Here is a 14,138-nt window from a genome sequence, read left to right as displayed (position 1 = left end):
GACTTATACACTTATACACATTCTATATTCAGTCGTTGATAAATTCTAATATAGTTATAAAACACCAATGGAGGTTTGCCAAAAAGAATTAATTTTATTTTCTGCCCTTCTGCCCAGTTTCAAGGACCCCATAGTTCAGGTTTATATCAGCCCAGGAGTCCTGCTGCTTCTGTTTATTTTTTGCAAGGCTTTTTTCTAATTGAGATAAAATTGATATACAATAAATATGCACAGATTTTGCCTGTTCAGTTTGATAAGTTTAGAAATTTTATACACCCACCCAAAGAAATGAAACATTTCAATTAGTACATAAAGTGTCTTCACATCCTTTCCAGGAAGACCTTGCATTCATTGCTCCCCACTCCTGGTATCAAAAACTTTGATTTGTATCACCACAGATTAGTTCTGCATGTATTAGAGCTTCGTATAATAAAATAATAGGGTATGCCCTTTTTTAAATGTCTGGCTTCTTTTGCTTAACATGATGTCTGTAATTATCATCCATGTTATTGTTTGAATGAGTACTTCATTCCTTTTAGTTGCTGAGTAGTAGTCTATGAATGAATGTATCACATTTTTTTCATACATTCACCCGCTGATGGACAGTTGGGTTATTTTTTGTTTATTATGAATAAAGCTCCTAGGAACATTCTTGTATTAGTCTTTTTGTGGACATATGTTTTAGTTTCTCTTGGATAAATACTATTCCAGATGTAGAAAAGTCAGGGGTTTTTTTAAAATAAATTTATTTATTATATTTATTTTTGGCTGTGTTGGGTCTTTGTTGCTGCACCCAGGCTTTCTCTAGTTGCGGCGAGTGGGGGCTACTCTTTGTTGCAGTGCGTGGGCTTCTCGTTGTGGAGCACGGGCTCTAGGCATGCAGGCTTCAGTAGTTGTGGCTCACAGGCTCTAGAGCACACGCTCAGTAGTTGTGACGCACGGGCTTCATTGCTCCATGGCACGTGGGATCTTCCCGGACCAGGGATTAAACCCGTGTCCCCTGCATTGGCAGGAGGATTCTTTACCACTGCGCCACCAGGGAAGTGCCGAAGAGTCAGGTTTTGATGTCAAGATCATGCAGGCCTTCTAGAATGAGTTGGGAAGTGTTCACTACTCCTGTACTTTCTGACCATTTGTACAAGATTTCTTTACTGTTAGAATTCGCTGGTAAAGCTTTCTGGGCATCAGTTTTTCTTTATATAAAGGATTTTAGCTATGAATTCAGTTTTTATAACATATATAGATACTCAGATTTTTATTCCATCTCATATCAGTTTTGGGAAGTTATATTCTAAGGAATTTGTTCATTTTATCTAAGTTGTTGAATTTATTGACATACTATCATAATATCCCCCATTATCTTTTTAGTATCTTCAGGATCTGTAGTGATTTCTTTTCTTCTATATCTGATATTGATAGTTTTTGTTGCCTCTCTTATCTTGTAAATCAGTTTTGTTAGGGGGTTATCAGTTATTTTGACCTTTTCAGAGAACTAACTTTTGGCTTTATTGATGTTCTCTATTGTTTGTCCATTTCTATCTGATTGATTTTTTTGCTCTAACCTGCATTATTTCATTCTTATTATTATAAGTAAAATAAAGATAATTAAAATTTTTGAAATGTATCCATATGTTTACCCTTTCTTAATATTCTTCATTCCTTCTCCAAATCTGGACTTCCATCAAGTACATTTCCTTTCAGACTAAAGAATTTATTTTAGCATTTTCTATGCTGCAAGTTTGCCAGAGAGGAATCCCTTATTTTTTTCCTCTGAATATTATCCTTATTAAACCCCTTTTTTCTTTCTTTTTATTTTTAAATCTTAAGACTTTGAATATACCATCCCATTTCCTCCAGCCTTTACTATTTATGATAAAAAGTGTGGCATAATCCTTATCATTCCACTGTATGTATGTATGTGTCTTTTTTCTTTTCTGCTCTAAAATATTCTCTGTATTTTGTTTTCAGCAGTTTTATGATTATATACCTAGCTGTGCTTTCTTTGTATTTATCCCATTTGAGGTTTGCTGACCTTCTTGAATCTGTGGGTAAATATATTTAATCACTTTTGGAAAGTTCTTAGTAACAACCTCTTCTGATATTCCTCTGTTACATTCTTATCTATACTTTTCTGGGATTCCAAGAACATGAATATTGTGCGACAGGTATTGGATGCTCCATTCCATTTATTTTTAGATTTTGTATTTGATTTGGATAATGTCTTCTGTTTTCCTTCAGAATAACCCATCTTTTTCTCAGCTGCGTAGAGTCTGTTGTTAAGTTCATTGAATGAATTCTTTGTTCATGGTATTATACATTTCCTTATTATCTTCCATTTCTTGTAAATGTTTATAATTTATAGTTTTCCTGGCTTTAGTGAATTTCTACACTTGTTCACACATGTTGCTCTCCTTTGGCATTATATTCTTTAGCCTACTTATTCTAGTTATTTTAAAGTCATTGATTAGCAATTCTAGCATTTGGGCCATCTTTGTGTCTGCTTATATGGAATATTTCCTCTCTTGATCACAGGTCATTTTTTTAATTCTTGTTTTATAGAATTCCTTATTGTATGCCAGACATTGTGCATGAAAGGACAATATGGACTGAAATAATACTATTTAACCCCAACATTGGATATGCCTCTTCTCTTGAATCAATAGATGGGACAACAAATTCAACTTAATCAGTTATTGAGTGGGGTTTGAACTTTGTGTCAACTTTAGTTAGATTCAGTTCATCACTGGCTTTCAATATTTCGAGTCAGGGATCATGGATTTTATTTCAGCAACATTTGTGATCTGAACAATGGTAAGACAATGGACTTTTTGTTATGCTTTTCAGGCTGACTACCATCTTTCCAAATGGGGAGAGATCACTCTCTGTTTTGTGGTTTTGTTGCCGGATTTCTAGTTCCTTTAAGTTTCTCTTTGCTTGCCACTACTTATCAGAAACTTTCTACACCATCAGGTTATCTCTCTCAGCCCTGCTGCCCATCCCCGATCTCCAGAGGGCCACTGAGGTAGACTCAGTGGGAATTCTCCAGCTCTCCTGCCCTGCTCTCAGCTTTCAGCAGCTGGTGTTCTGCCTCACAAGGCCTCTGGTGCCTTGAGAGAATTTTTAACCAGTGCCCTCCCTGCTGTCAGTTTGTGGAAGTCAGCTGCAGTGCACTTGATAAAGATTTGCATTGTCTTGGAGTGAATTCTCCCATTTCTCTGGCTCTAAGTTCAGCCTTCAGATGACTGCTGCCTGAACACCTCAAGGATTCTCTCTCTCAGGTCTCCTTCCTTGCTCTGGGGAGTAGTAGTGCACTGTACTACTGTGCACTCAGTGAAAGTTTGTAGGAAAGGTTTGGCAGGTCAGGGCAGGCTCACTCTGCCGCTGGAGCACTGCAGGATTCTAATCCATCCTGTTATCCCACTCACGCCCATTAAAAGTTTGTTTAAAAACTGGCTAGTTTTTCCTTAACTCCCTTTATGGAAGATTTCTTCTCCTCCCACTGCTCCATCAAGGTGAAAGCAGATGTGTACCTCTTCTTTTCTAAGAGCTTTCTGGAATTTAGTCTATTTGGATTTATTTGCATCTTCAGCTCTCCTACAGGCTTAAGAATTATGTATGTCTAATTTATTCAGTTTGCTTGCACTGTTAAAATGGGAGTAATTGTTTCTTGAGAATTTGTATATACTACTCAGAAGTGAAATCTCTGATGCTTTTTTAAAAACACTTGTAAAATATAGCTTACTGCTCATCTCAAAGAGCTATGCCCTATTCTAGTAACTCTCACTTATTTAAGGACCCAGTTTGTCCTCTGCTCACCTTGGACATTCAGGCATATCTCGTTTAATTGTACTTTGTTCTACTGCACTTTGCTTTATTTTACTTCACAGATACTGTGTATTTTACAAATTGAAGGTTTGTGGTAACCCTCTGTTGAGCAAGTCTGTTGGCACCATTTTTCCAATAGCAGTTGCTTACTTCGTGTCTCTGTGTCACATTTTGGTAATTCTCCCAATATTTGAAACTTTTTCATTATTATTTTATTTGTTATGGTGATCTGTGATCAGTGATCTTTTGATGTTACTACTGCAAAAAAATTATGACTCACTCAAGGCTCAGGTGATGGTTAGCATTTTTTAGCAATAAAGTATGTTAAAATTAAGGTATGTATATTGTTTTTTTAGACATAATGCTATTGCACACTTAATAGACTGTAGTATAGTGTAAACATAAGTTTTATATGTGCTGGGATACCAAAAAATTCATGTGACTTGCTTTATTGCAATATTTGCTTTATTGTGATGGTTTGGAACTGAACCCAATATATCTGAGGTATGCCTGTATTTCCAACTCAGTGGCTAATAGAAAGGAGAATAATGATATCTTTTTAGAAAGTAACATACCTGCATTCTTTAACAAATTATTACAAACTTGTCAGTTTATAAACAATAAAAATATACGGTCTTACAGTTCTGTAATCAAGTGTGGCACAAGTTTCATTGGGCTAAAAATCAAGGTTTCAGCAGGGCTGTGTTCCTTCTGGAGGCTCAAGAAGAGAATATATTTCTTTCCCTTTTCCAGCTTTTAGAGACAATGCATATTTCTTGTCCTATGTTTCCTTTCCTATATTTTCCAAGGCAACTGTGTCACACCTCTCTGATCCCTAATATCTCCCTTTAGAGCTCTCCTCTCCTGCCTTCCAATTTCACTTCTAAAGACCTTTGTGATGCCATTGGGCTCACCTGGATAATACAGGCTAATCTCCCTGTCTTAAGGTCAGCTGATTAACAACCTTAATTCCCGTCTCCCATGTAACCTGACATATTGACAGATTCTGGGGATGAGGACATGGATATATTTGAGGGGCCACTATTCTGCCTACCACAAGACAACTCATATCTTGTCCTTCAAAATTCTCAGAAATTGATTAGTGTCCTTTTTTCAAGAAGACCATTCTAATTCTTTAGGACTTTACACATGCTATGATTAACCCTAATTCTAGTCACATGGAAACCATTATGAAAATTTTTAAAAATGTATCGACACAACAAATATAGCATTTTTATCAATATTAATAAATTTTACTGGACAGACATGTTTTCTATACTTTTATAATACATTAATTTAAAGTAAAAGGCATGTTGGAATTTAATCTTAAACTTATTTTCCTAAATAAATGAACAGTTAAAAGTAAATTACACATTAAAATGCTTGTTGTAGCAAATATTTTATTGGCAAGTCCTAACTAGCTTGAGGCACTATCACATATCCCTCTGATAGGGGAAAAATATCTATTGATGTGTCTTGTTTTGGAGACAACATACTATAGGGGTAAATAATTTGCTGAGAATTGGCTGGCAGAAAGCAAGTCATTTTTTATAGTAATCCAAGCATTTTAATGGAGAGCTGTTTATCACGCTTTCCTATTATCACTTGGTATTTGAACCATAAAGGTAATTAACTAGGAATAAGTGATCCGAATAATATGCCTACACCTGTCCACCCTTTATCAGCATGACTTTATGATGCACAGTGGTAGGAGAAATGCTTTAGCTGGGAGGCAAAAAATAAAATATTAATGCTTTTAATGTTGAATGCCTTTATGCTTTTGGAACAATGATTCAATAATGTGAGCCAGGCCTTGGGATTTAAAGGTGTTAGGGTCACACCTGAATAGCATAGTAGTTTTTTTGCCAGCCACAAGCATTCTGACTCAAAACTTCTACCTGAAACTATCACTAAAATCCTTCATATGTTTAAATGATACCTACCATTACTTAGCAATATTGCCATGCCCACTGGCTGAAAGGATTGATAGCTAGAATTTGATTTTTAAGATACTGTCTGTGAGATTCTTGCGTATTTATAGAATGCTTAATTATAAATAATTAAAATAACAACAACAAACCCTCAAGACAAATATCAAGCTTTTGTTTGTTTGTTTTCCTACTTTTGAGATGATAGAACATCCAGGGTATTATTTTATTTTGTGATGTAACAAAATATCCTGCAGAATGAAAGCTTTTTTTCTTTGATCGTGGAAACTAGGCTTTGGGAGAACAACATACAGATGTGGGCCATGGAGAGAAAATAGAAACTAAAACCCAATAAATTAACTAGTTAATTTAACAAGGCCCAAACAAGTAAATAGTTTACCCATCTAAACTCAGGGATATTTGACATAGGGTCTATATCTAAAGTTAAAGGCCAGACGTCAGGGGAGAGGAAAAGAAAAGAAGAAAGGGAACCAAAAAATACGTCTAGAGCTATCTTTCAATCATGAGCACACACTGAGTACATCTGTAGAGCTTTATAACCCGGGCCCCATACCTGGCTTTTCTCTTTTGTATGTCAGAGAGCAACTCAGGCAGACGTGTTTCTTATGATTCCAATGTGTAACCTGTCTTGAGAATTTTTACATTAATCTATAATTTAAATTTTCAGAGTCCAAGTCACAGAATGCAAAAGTGAAGAGCCAGGTATACCAATCATCATTAACAGGAGTCAGATGTATAAGGGCTGCATTACATAAACTACCTATGGTTTTTCAGGTTCGCTGTCTCATGTTTCACACAGGCCAGTTGTTGGGATGGTAGTATTTTGAGGAAGAGGTGCTCACCCAGTCAGAGGCGTCAGAAGCGAAGGAAGAGCATCCTGAGGAGTCATTTCATAGAACATGATATAGGCAAAATACATTATTTGATGTCATGGAGAAAAATCAATAAGTTGGTGCATTGCCTTTTTTTCATTTTGAATCTTTTGTTTGGCTTTGTCCTTACCTAGCACCTAAGAAAATACTTGGCATATCCAGAGTCAACTTAGCAAAACAAATACAGAAACAACTGCTATGAAAATTCGACTATTCAGAATTGGGGGAGGGTGTGCTATACATTAAAAAAAAAAAAGGCCATCTGGTTGTTTATTCACACCTCTATAACAAATGCTATATAACTACAACAATAGTAGTTATTCATATAGTTGTAATATATAAATATAGTTTGCCCCATTTCATGAACTGCCTTAATGGTTTTATTCTAATCTTTTGTTATATAATGATGAGTATGTACACATTAAAATATATGCTACACAGAGGACATACATGAATTATCAAAAAGGAAAACAATACTACAAATGTTTGTGTTGGTATAAAGAGTTGTCTTGCACTTTAAAAGGCAGTTTTTAAAATCCAAAATCTGTAGGGCCAAATTATTAGTTGTTTATTCACGTTATAAAGCAGCAATATACTTTTGAACAGATATAATAAGTGGTTCTTAAAAAGACCTCCACTAATTTATTTAAAATATGATTTAACTCACACACACATACACACACACACACACACACACACACACACACACACATACACCCCTTTACTCACACACACCTTTCAATCAATAGCCAATCTTTACAAAAGCAGTTATGTTGTACACAGTAAGGAAACTCCTTTGGTACTTGTCTGGAATTGCAAAGTATCTTTGTTGAAAGGCTCCTTTAGTCTCTAGAGATTTTTTCCTTTTTAAATAAAAGTAGAGTGTTTACTATAATAGCATGATACAACTAAAAGTGCAGAGTAATTGTCCTTCTACTCAGCAAGCATAATTACACTTTGTTTTATTATATTCTCTCATCCCCTTTAAGGTCACCAACAGTTTTGGTTTTCCTCAAGGACATTCATAAAAGAAGATATAGCTCATATTTATATTTTCTAACGTACAAGGAAGACGTTACATGTGCAACCATTCAGCTATGTTTTCATTGGTTAAATACCATAATCTGCATTTACTTACTTTTTGTGTATTATTTGCTTTTCTCGAATTATAATCACTGCTTTCTGCTCTGTCATTATTTTGCATGCCAAATATTAGGATTTTCCATCCACTGTTGTTATGTTGGGATTTTCGATGTTTTAAACACACTTAATTTAAAAACAAAATTGTACACTTTTTTATCTTTGTTGATTTTTATCACATCTCTCATAGCATTTTCTAATGCTAGGGGGAAAAATGTTGCTTTTTCAATACAATCTGTTTTGATGTTTAAACAAAAGAGACAGTTTTATTTAAAATATTTTTTAGTTCCAGCAGGACTACACATTTGTAAATATTCTTAAACTCTGCCCTATTATTTCGCTCCATTAAAATATGAAATTCTCTAATGCACCTAGCATAATGTGCTCTGCTTCTGACATTTTCTGACTTAACATGAGAAACATCATAGTATGTGGAAAAGCATGAACCAGACTGAAATCTGGTTAAATCCTTACCTCTGACAATGAATAGGTGTGTGAATTAGGACAAGTTTATTGACCTCTCTAAACTGGGGGAAACATGCCCACTCGCCTTGATCTTGTGAGGTTTAAATGAGACAATGATTATAAAGAAATGAGCAACAGTAAAGCCTTATCATAATGCAATGAGTAAGGTACAAAATCGTCAATCCACAGTGAATCCACATGATGGAGCAACTGTGAATTTAAGGAAATAGTGATCGGTGCTAACCAGCGCACCTAGCTGGTGGCAGTTCCCGGTTTTCAATTCCCAGATTGAAACTCGCCCAGTCCTAGTTACATGTCACCTGCTGGGGTTTGTATATTTGATTTAAATGTCCATGGGAATACTTCTGGGTCCCGTGACCAAAGTGGCCAGATAAAATACAGGATACCTAGTTAAATTTGACTTCCAGGTAAACAAGAAATTTTTTTTTTTTTTTTAGTACAAGTTTGTCCCTCCAGTACTGCATGAGGAAGAGAGAGGCATAAGTGATAAAGTGAAAAGATCTTTGACTAGTTCTACAACTTGAGTTTGAACAATAATGTAACGTGTCTTTAGGGCTTGGGATCATCATTTCCAGGCCTAGACTGGGGGATGCTGCAAAGCTTCCATACAAGCCCCACATCCTATATGGTGCCACATTTGCCACATCCTGGAAAGCATAGCAGAGCATGGAAGAAGATGTCAGAGGGTCTTAAACATTTTTGTGTCACAGAGACAGTCTGGTGCCAGTGAGCTCCTTCTCAAAATAATGTTTTTAAATATATAAAATATAATATATGGGATTACCAAGGAAATCAATTATATTTTAAACTACTGTTGTCAAAATACTTTAAAGCATATTGTGATATTGTAACATGTTTGCTTTTTTAAAAAATTTCTTTCTTTCTTTATTTTTTGGATGCGTTGGGTCTTCGTTGCTGCATGCGGGCTTTCTCTAGTTGCGGCGAGCGAGGCTACTCTTCGTCGCGGTGCGTGGGCTTCTCATTGCGGTGGCTTCCCTTGTTGCGGAGCGCGGGCTCTAGGCGCACGGGCTTCAGTAGTTGTGGCGCACGGGCTTAGTTGCTCCACGGCATGTGGGATCTTCCCGGACCAGGGCTTGAACCCGGGTCCCCTACATTGGTAGGCGGATTCTTAACCACTGTGCCACCAGGGAAGTCCTATATTTGCTTTTATTAAGACATTAAATAATAAGAACTAGTAGAGAATCTAAAAATCTCTGTAATTTCAAAATAGTGATGGGTATAAACAATAATTCTAGTTATGTGAAATAATTTTAATGTAATGTAAAAATTAAATCTCTTGGTGAAAACTCATAGGTACTGTTAAAGCTACTATAGGATGTTGCCTAAATTCATAACCAAAGAAAATGCCAAATTGCAGTTGGATATTTGTGAAAATAAAGATGTAGGATTTTTTCTAATCCAAGTGTACAGACCTCCTGAATTCTAGCCGTAAACCCCTTAGGGTACAGTTATTTTAAGTTAAAAATCTCTGATATAGACAACAGTATTGTACTCTAATCATGTAATGTGATAAATATCACTGTAATGGCAATCATATTATAATATATAAATGTATCAAAGTAACATGTGTATACCTTAAATATATGCAATGTTATATGTAAAAAATATTCAATTAATTATCCCTGGGATAATATACTGGCTCTCTGTGGCTTAGCAACCCCTCCAACATTTTATTATGAAAATTTTCAAATTTAGGGCAAAATTGAAAGAGTTTTATTAAACACCTACATACCTCCTCCATGGATTGTATCATTAACATTTGACTATATTTATCATCTATTCATTACTTTATCCAACCATCAGCCCATTTGTTTGTTGATGCATTGCAAAGTGAATTGCAGACTTCTGTACAATTCTCCCCTAAGTATTTCAACATAAATATCCTTATTTGTTTGAAGTTCATATTTCTTTTGCGGTAACAGTCATGCACAATGAAGTGCATAGATTTTAAGTGGATACTTACTAAATTTTGAGAAATGCATACACTTGTGTAACCCAAATCTTTATCAGGATATAGCACAAATTCCTTCGTTTTTCTTCACAATTGCTGACATGGCTTATTTTTTTTTTATTTTTATTTTTTTGTATATGGGTGATTTGGAGCCTCCTATGGGCCACCTCCCCACCTACTATGACACAACAGAAAAAAGCTGAAAGGGTAGGTGGACCATCAGAGAATTGGGGTTTTAAAGATAACTGGCTTATAACTGAAGGCCTGGTGGCAGGATGTGATCATAGGAGCATATGTCAGCAGCACTAGATGATAGGGTTTGCCCCAAGAGAAGGTGATTCCAGCCAGTTCAAGGAGAGCAAGGCACTACATGTAAAGGCAAGCAGGTCAGTGTGATCTCCTTTCTGTGGCCAAAACAGGGCTATATAAGACTAATGTAATTGGTAGGTCGGAGTTGTAGTAAATATCAGACACTGTTACTAAGACGGTCATTTAGCCAAGAATTATTAAGTAACTAGGATATCTCAAATATAGATATGGCTTTCCTGATTCCTCGAGTAAAACTGACTCTCTCCTTTGTGGTACTTCTTACCACCTGGCATGCATGCTTATTTGTTTTGTTGTTTCTGTATGTTGGGCTCTGCTAGAGTGGGTTTTTGTCCATTTTAGTTATTGCTAATTTTTCCAGTACTGATCAAATGAATCAACAGCTGACTGGAGAGAAAAATAGACAAGGACTTTACTCACATAAAAATGACTTCTCGGGCTTCCCTGGTGGCGCAGTGGTTGAGAATCCGCCTGCCAATGCAGGGGACACGGGTTCGAGCCCTGGTCCGGGAAGATCCCACATGCCGCGGAGCAACTAAGCCCATGCGCCACAACTACTGAGCCTGCGCTCTAGAACCCGCGAGCCACAACTACTGAAGCCCGTGCGCCTAGAGCCCATGCTCCGCAGCAGTAGAACCCACCACAATGAGAAGCCCACGCACCACAACAAAGAGTAGCCCCTGCTCGCCGCAACTAGAGAAAGCCCGCATGCAACAACGAAGACCCAACGCAGACAAAAATAAATAAATAAATTTAAATTTAAAAAAACCAAAAAAAAACATAGAAATTTACCTCCTAACTGTAGTGGGATCATTAAAGATTCAGCCATAAGCCTTTGAATGGTAGTTTGGGGTAGTGGTTAAAATGAGTGGCTTTTGAAGCCTGCCTGCCTGTATACAAATCCAAGTTTATCCTCATACTAGTGATGTGATTTTGGTCAATTTATTTAATCTCTCCCTATGCTTAAGTTTCCTAATGTGCTAAAAAGGGTGTAATAATAGTTCCAGAGGAGATGATTAAATGTGTTAATGCATGAAAATTACTCAGGACACATATTAACTGCCTGATGCTGCTAGCTATATTATTATAAGAGATTCTGCATCCTAAACTAGCAACTCTGGTCCTGGGCAGATAAAGAAATCACTAAGAACTCTGGCTAGTAATGTAGCTTAAGATATGCAGCTTTGAATAGAATAAAACCAAGAAGTCAAGTCTAGTCTAGATTTGGAGTAGGTGAAAAGGACTTAATTCAGATCAAAGGAAGAAAGCTTTTATCCCAGGGGAAGCAAATAATCTGTTTCTAGGGTATCTCAGCCCTGTGGACACATATCAACTGGATATGTCTCTTTAAAGGTTCTACTTTTACTTAGAGTCATAGTAAAATAGAAAAAAAAAAAAAGCTGGAAATGAAGAAAGTTAAATTTGGGCTCTATCCAGAGTTGATAAGTGTATGGAAACGTATCCTGAGTTCTCTGGATCTTTTCCCTCATTTATCTAATGAGAGAGTTGGACTAGACAGCATCAAGAAATATCATCAAATGATTCTATGGCATTGGCTGCATCAGAGAACAAAGGACACAAACAACATGCCATTTGGCAAACACACACAAAGAATAATTTTTAAAGGCTTTGATAATTTTTGTTTGCTTTGTGTGGAAGACAAAGATATGAGGATTAAAGTATTTCTAAACTGCTGACATTGCTTCCAGCCATGGTGCTATTTCCTAAAATACTCCTTTAGTGCACTGTATCTAACACATGTAATGATATTATCATATACGTCATTTCTCAGCAATAACCAGGCAACATGAAATGTTCTATAATATCAAACCCACAAGGAAGGGAGTGCTTCCACTCTAGGCCAAGTGAATTGTCTAGCTAATTCAAATTTACCCTTTAATTACCAAAGTCTTAGATTTAAAAAAATCTTTCTAAGAGGCATTTCAACAATACTATGATGACTTCAAAAACATATCAAAATTAATTATGAACTGTTTATAAAAAATGAAGGTTATAAAGATGTGCATCAATTATTTTACTGTTGTTAAAAGCATTGCTAAAAGGCAGCCATAACCTGGGGAGGTCGGTTGGTGGGGGGTGGAGTACACGTGACTCATTATCCCCATCCAAAATTTACCCATATTGCCCTTCTATATTGTTTTTTTCTCAAAATATTAAAATTGTTTTCTGATATCTCATGCACTTTCAGTTTAGCAGTTATTATTTCTGACGATCATCAGCATGCTGATTTTTGAGCTTCAGCTTCATGCTTTCCTAAAATTCCTAACTAAAATGATCTGAAAACCAAATATTATAGAAAAATATTTAAAGAAAAAAGAAATGTTATGAGTGATAGTCTGAGAGGATTTTCTTTATGTTAAGGATATTGAATGTATGACATTGATTTCAAATGCTCAGAAGCTTTAAAAATATTTTCATATTTCTAAGCTATATTCTGGATATATGACCCTTTTGGAAAAATAAGCCTTGCACAAGTTAGTACAGTGTGCTATATAATGTCACTAGTATTTATTTCCTTTGGATTCAGTGATCAACTGGAATAGGAACTTTCTGGTTTATATTTTATATCGTTTAAACATTGGATTATCTAAACCTGAAGATGGAGAGCAGATATCTTTTTTTTTAAGTGAAAGTTCACCAAATCACTTAAGAGTGCCAGCCATTACAAAAATAATAGGCAATAGAATGAAAAAGAAGTAGAATTTAAGAGCATCGAAAATAAATGCCAAAACCCCTTTCCACTCTTGTGACTTCTATGTCTGTGAAATTCACTGATCAATATGGATGAAATTCATCATATCAGTATGGTCTTGAGATCCTGATGGATGGTTCAGGGCATATATATGTTTCCTATATATATATGATATAGATATCATATATATATTTTATATCACCTATGTATGTATCTCCTATTTATATATATATATCGCCTATATATATATATATATATATATATATATATCTCCAAATGATGTCCTAATCTGTGGCATTAAAATCTTTGATTATACAAATGCGAACTGATAGATTGACTACAAAAATTTTTGCTTATCATTTTTTGTAAGAGTTTACGTGTCATTTTGTTCTCGTTTCCTCACTTCTATCATTCCATCTCACTGTTTATATCTTTCTGTGTGGGTGGGGGTAAAGTCTTTATTTCCTGGTATTCATGAGATACTGTGGAAACAAAATAATTTCAAAATTTCATTATGCTGTGGTGGTGATATGAAATAACTAATCCCTGTATTTCAAAGTTATATCCCAGAATCCAATCTGTTATCATTTTTAAAATAAATTTATTTATTTTATTTATTTATTTTTGGCTACATTGGGTCTTCGTTGCTGCGCGCAGGCTTTCTCTATTTGTGGGGAGTGGGGACTACTCTTTGTCATAGTGTGCAGGCTTCTCATTGCGGTGGCTTGTCTTGTTGCAGAGCACGGGCTCTAGGCACGCGGACTTCAGTAGTTGTGGCACACAGGCTCAGTAGTTGTGGCTTGTGGGCTCTAGAGCACAGGCTCAGTAGTTGTGGTGCATGGGCTTAGTTGCTC

This window comes from Balaenoptera acutorostrata, chromosome X, assembly GCF_949987535.1.
Source record: "Balaenoptera acutorostrata chromosome X, mBalAcu1.1, whole genome shotgun sequence".
NCBI lineage: Eukaryota > Metazoa > Chordata > Mammalia > Artiodactyla > Balaenopteridae > Balaenoptera > Balaenoptera acutorostrata.
This window is presented reverse-complemented; position numbering follows the sequence as displayed.